Below are 6,000 nucleotides of genomic sequence, written 5' to 3'. Positions count from 1 at the left end.
CTACTATAACAAAGATTCCTAAACTCCCACATATTCTAGCTACAGAAACTTTACTGAAAGATGATCCAACACAAAGCACAAAGCACTTTTTTTCTTACAGCCAGTGTAAGAGGGAAATAAATCTTGGGACCCCAAACTCATTAACCCAAAGGGAAAAGTCAAACTGGGAACTGGGTCATGCAAAACTGCCTCCCCTTTTTGGTTCCCAAATAAGATGGCTACAAGATGAAAAACTACACACCTCCCTCATATTTTGCCCAAAAGGAAATTCCTAATGAGCTCCAAGATATTTACCCTGAAGCATTTCTGTTAAAATTCACCAAGGCAATGTAAACTGATAGCTTATCTTTACAGATGCATTTACCCTTCTGCCCACCTGGCACAAATGCATATCTGATTGTTCCCCTGCCCCATTTTTGTTTGTTATCTTACTTAAAAATGCAGATTCCCTGAACCCTGTCCTATCTATGTTATCTTATGTAAAAATGCAGATTCACGGAACCAGACAAAGCCATGAATGACTATTTTCCCCCTACTCATCTCCTACATGAAAAAATGTGTACTTCTTGGCTAGGCACAGTGGCTCATGCCTGTAATCTCAGCACTTTAGGAGACCAAGGCGGGCAGATCATATGAGCCCAGGAGTTAGAGACCAGCCTGGCCAACATGGCAAAACCCTGTCTCTACTAAAAATACAAAAATTAGCCCAGCATGGTGGTGCACATCTGTCATCCCAGCTACTTAGCAGGCTAAGGCATGAGAATCACTTGAACCCGGGAGGTGGAGGTTTCAGTAAGCCAAGATCACACCACTGCACTCTAGGCTGGGCATCAGAGTAAGACGGAGTAAGACTCTATCTCAAAGAAAAGAAAAAAGAAAATTGTGTACTTCCCAATATCCCTCCCTTACCTCTTTAAATTTAAAGCCCACAAAATCATCTTCGGAGAAAGGCATAGACCTGTCTCCCGGGCGTGTCCTTAACTTTGGCAAATAAATCTCCTAAAATGATTAAGACTTGTCTCATTATTTTTCTCAATTGACCACACTATTAGTAGATAATACTATTTTTAAAAACTGCACATAATCACTGACATTTGTAGATCTGTACAAAAATCATAGGGAACATATGTAGCTACAGAATAAAAATGGAGTTGGTATAATCTGTAGCTAAGACAGAAAGTTAAAGTATTTTAAGGGTTTAACTCTGAGAAATTATAGACACAAACCAGGAGTTCCCAGCAATTACCTCTGAAATCAGATGGGTCTAGACTAGCACCGAAGGGTGTGGGCCACTACAGGGTATAAAAACAAGATAAATACAGACGTCCCCTTAGTCACAACTGCCTAAGGGTGTTCCCAATTCTCTAGTGAAATAGGCTAAGTATCACCCAACCCATACTGGAGATATTACTGAAGGATTTAAAATATGTTGTCTATATTTATGCTTAAATTAACTCTGTGTTTAAAATAATTTATAGTTCATCTACTGGCATGTAACTAATTCTTCTAAATGAATGTTTTTATGTTTACAATTAACCTAAAATAATTGGAGAAAGACTTAATGTAACACAAAGGAAAAAATGGCATCTGAACTAGGAATAGCCACTAATACTGGCAGTCACATTCTTCAGAAAGGGCAGACCGCATGATGCCCAAATATGGATATTCATTTTTTGATCCAACACTTTTCACATATCTTAAGATTTTTAAAGCTAGGGGCCAATGTATGATAGTGTGGCCTTTATCCACACATCCAACTTCATAAATATTTCCATGTCTTCAAAATAGAAAGCATATTGTCATCTAAAAATCAGAAGTATGCATGCAAAGGTGTAAATATTTTATCAATCTATCTGTTCATTGTATTTAGTGATATTATGCAGTGCTTTATAGATGTATAGTCCTTCTGAGATGTACTATTATACATAGAAGAATACTATGTCTTTCTAGGAAGGATTCTGTTTTATTCTTCTTAGGTAGCTCCCACAATGTCTAGCACAGTTCTTGGTAAATCCGCAATCAATGGTAGTGCCCAGATTTCCTAATACTTCCTATAAATAATTGTTCCTTCTTGTGGAAAGTACCACTTACACATGAGAGGCTGCTGAAGGAATTCATGTAAGATAAACATGACTCAATATTTTTTGCATTTATAATCATACCTGCTTCACAAGGCTGTTGCTTAAATAAATTAATATTTATAAAGTGTTCAGAAGAGCGTCTGGCATACAGGAAGTTCTATATAAGCACTTTTATTAGTAGTAGTGTTGTATTATAATTATTCACTACCCTTATAGAAATAGGTTTGTCTGAAGGAGTAAATACAATAATTACAATAATACATATTCTATTCAGCATTGTTGGGGAACAAAATCTTCCAAATTATTTTATTTTATTTTATTTTATTTTATTTTTTATTTTTTTTAGACAGAGTCTCACTCTGTTGCCCAGGCTGGAGTGCAGTGGCATGATCTCAGCTCACTGCAACCTCTCCCTCTCAGGTTCAAGCAATTCTCCTGCCTCAGCCTCCCTAGCAGCTGGGACTATAGGCGCCCACCACCATGCTGGGCTAATTTTTGTATTTTTAGTAGAGATGGGGTTTCACCATGTTGGCCAGGCTGGTCTTGAACTCCTGACCTCAAGTGATCAGCCCACCTCAGCCTCCCAAAGTGCCGGGATTACAGGTGTGAGCCACCATGCCCAGCCTAAATCTTCCAAATCATTGACATTACTACCTTTAAATAGTCAATCCATCTGTCTATTAATATTTATTAAATATCTATTATTGTATGCCAGGCATGTTCTACAATAATAAAGAAGAGACAGTCCCTACTATCAAGAAGCTCATACTCAAGTGAAAAATGAAACAAAACAAAACATGAACACATCAATAAAAAATAAGATACTTTCATAATATGAAAAAAAAAATAAAATTGTGTAATGTGACATATAGGGCCTGCTTGAAAAGTGGTGGAGGAAAGAGCTACTTTGAACTAAGAAGACCAGTAAAGGCCACTAGTAGGGAAGTTTAGCTGAAACCAGAACAATGAGGTAGTCACTAGTAGATCTGAGCAAAGAGCTTTCCAAGCAGAAGCAATAGCAACCGCAACAGGCAAACATCCTATGATAGAATGTTCAAGGTTGGTGCATTAAGTCACTGTGGCACAATGTTGGATATGGCCCAGTGGAAAGGAATGAACTGACAACTGAAAAAGTGAGGGAAATTGGAGGACTGAATTGTTGTTGTTGTTGTTGTTTAGACAGAGTCTCTCTCTGTCACCCAGGCTGGAGCAGTGGCACAATCTCCAGTCACTGCAGCCTCCACCTCCCAGGTTCAAGCAATTCTACTGCCTCAGCCTCCCAAGTAGCTGGGATCACAGGTGTACGCCACCACGCCCGGCTAATTTTTGTATTTTTAGTGGAGACAAGGTTTCACCATGTTGGCCAGGCTGGTCTAGAAATCCTAACCTCAAGTGACCCACCCACCTCCGTGTCCCAAAGTGCTAGGATCACAAGCATGAGCCACTGCATCTGGCCTGGAGGAGTGAATTCTTTATGATGGTATGGGGTGGGAATCCAAAGCACATCAGGAGGGAATAGCCTTACAGCAATGAGAGTTGGAAGAGTATGTGGGCATGAATATAGTGAGCTGGTAGAACTAGAGGTGGGAAAATTAGATTATGGTGGGATCATAACCTGTGTGTGAGTGAGTGAGTGAGTGAGTGAGTGAGTGAGTGAGTGAGTAAAGGAACTAGAAGAGGTTTAAGAAATCATTCTAGAGAGTTAGAAATGGAATATGGCTCCACAGGTATAGTAGGATGCCACTAAGTGTAATATGCCCTGACATTTGTGGTCATGGTTTTGAAATAACTAAAGCTAGCAACAATTATTTTATTTTCTCCAGTAACATTTAGCTGCTTGGGTGAAGATGCAAAGTAGGCAGTCACTTCAATATAACTAGTGTTGAAATTTTGCCAGGCAAGGAAGTGGCAAAGAGATGGCCAAGGTAATCAAGAAACATCTGTAAGAAAATCGTCATAACAGTATGTGAAATCACAGCTGGTAAGAAGGAAGTGAAAGATAGAGAATGTGATGAATATGATGAATATAAAAATAAATAACAAAGGCAGGGGATTAGAAGACTTTATAAGGTTGGTAACTTGCAAGAGTGGGATAAGCAGGGTAAGTGAGCTGGATGGATAAGAGAGAATGATCAGAAAATGAGACGTTTGAAATGAAAATGTGGCGGCTGTTAGTAAGGAAAAGGTGGATGCTGTGACCATATGAGTAGCATCTAAGTGAGAAGGAAGGTGGATAGAAAAGATCAGTATCAAAAACTGACATAAGATTTTTTATTACTTTACAATCATTTGAGATCGAAATGCTATTAAGATTACTTTTACACCATTTCTTATATTATTGATGTAGACTAAACAATTTTGGTTTTTTCTGGTCATAAAGGGTGATCAATATAAAAATTAATTCTGGTATGACATATATGGTAATTACCTCAGTATTTCCTGATTGTTTTGCTCATACAGTAAGTTATCCTAGACAATTGTATTTGGAGTCCTTGAGTCTGCTTTTTAGAGTTTACCTGTCTTTTTCCTCTGTTCCTTTCAGGCACAGGAGGCTGAAAACTAGATTTCTTAGAATTCACTAATGCATTTCTTAGTTAGATACTTGAGGGCATACCTAGATTGAAGTCCATGAACTTGACTGAATCTGTTTGGATTTCTCATGTCCTTTCCTTGGCTTCCTTCCCTCTAGACAAGTGAAGCTTCACTCTTTGAGGAGGAAAAGGGGGTACCAGGGCTGACAGAAGTCAACCACTGACAATAATAATCCTTTATTTCTAGCCAATGGATTTTGACAAGATTTGACAAATTTCTGTATTTAAATTTCTAGTGTTCAATTAAGATACTTCTCTTGCTTATGAACAATCTTCTTGTGGAATAGTCATAAAGTTATGAATGGCCCAGGATTTAATTTCAATGTTAAAATAGTTCTGATTTGGGGTTTTAATTAATTCACATTTGAATAAAAATTTATAACCTACCTCCCCCTGCTTCTAAAGATTCTTTCCTGTGTGGCCTTTCTCATGTGTAAAATCTATGATATAATCACTGCTATACAAAATGCAAGAAAGCACAAATTAAGACTATTCCCAAATAGCCAACAGCCCAACCAAAGCAGTTATCTAAAGAGGACTGGTAGAATAGCCATTTATTTTGTTTTTCTTCACTTCCTTTTTTTACTGTTAAATTTTTTTTTTTACTTAACACTAATTGATAGTACATGTCCACATCCTCTTTCCTGTAGTCATTACACACGCAAAATAAGATGACAGGTCTGAGGCATCAAAACTCTTTCGGCAGCTGCTGTACAGTTCTGTTATGTGAAGAGGGAAGTCTCCACTTCCTTCTATATAATGAATGCTGCACATTCTTCCACAGACTGTTTATAACAGCTGACTCCTGGGACCTAGTAAGCAATATCTTACTACAGAGATCCTTTCCAAAAAAAAAAAAAGGGCTTAGGAACTCTACAGAATGCTATTACAGACATAGGAGATATGGAGTTGGGAAAGAAGTAATTAAATGAAAACGTTATAGATTAAAAAGGAGTCTGAAAAAAAAAGCAGAACCCTGGGAATAGCAAGAAATAAAGTAGCTGGAGGCATCTGGCCTTTTCTGAGCAAATTTAAGCACAAACTGGCAATCAGTAGAGGCAGTTACTTGAGCATTCTGCTTTAGCTAGGGAAGCACTGGTTTAACCTCACCAATACATTTTTGACATGAATGGTTTCAAAGATCCTATATATCTGCATACTTATTTTATAGATTTCTACCAGTCCATCATTTTCCCTTCAAACCATTCATTCACTCATTCAACATATTTATTGAGACCCTATGTGCCAGTCACCATTGTAAGTGGTACATATACAGTAGGGCGAAAATTACCCCAAAATATCTTCGTGCTCATGGCTCTTGAGTTCCA

This window comes from Pan troglodytes, chromosome 6 (assembly GCF_028858775.2).
Source record: "Pan troglodytes isolate AG18354 chromosome 6, NHGRI_mPanTro3-v2.0_pri, whole genome shotgun sequence".
Lineage (NCBI taxonomy): Eukaryota > Metazoa > Chordata > Mammalia > Primates > Hominidae > Pan > Pan troglodytes.
This window is presented reverse-complemented; position numbering follows the sequence as displayed.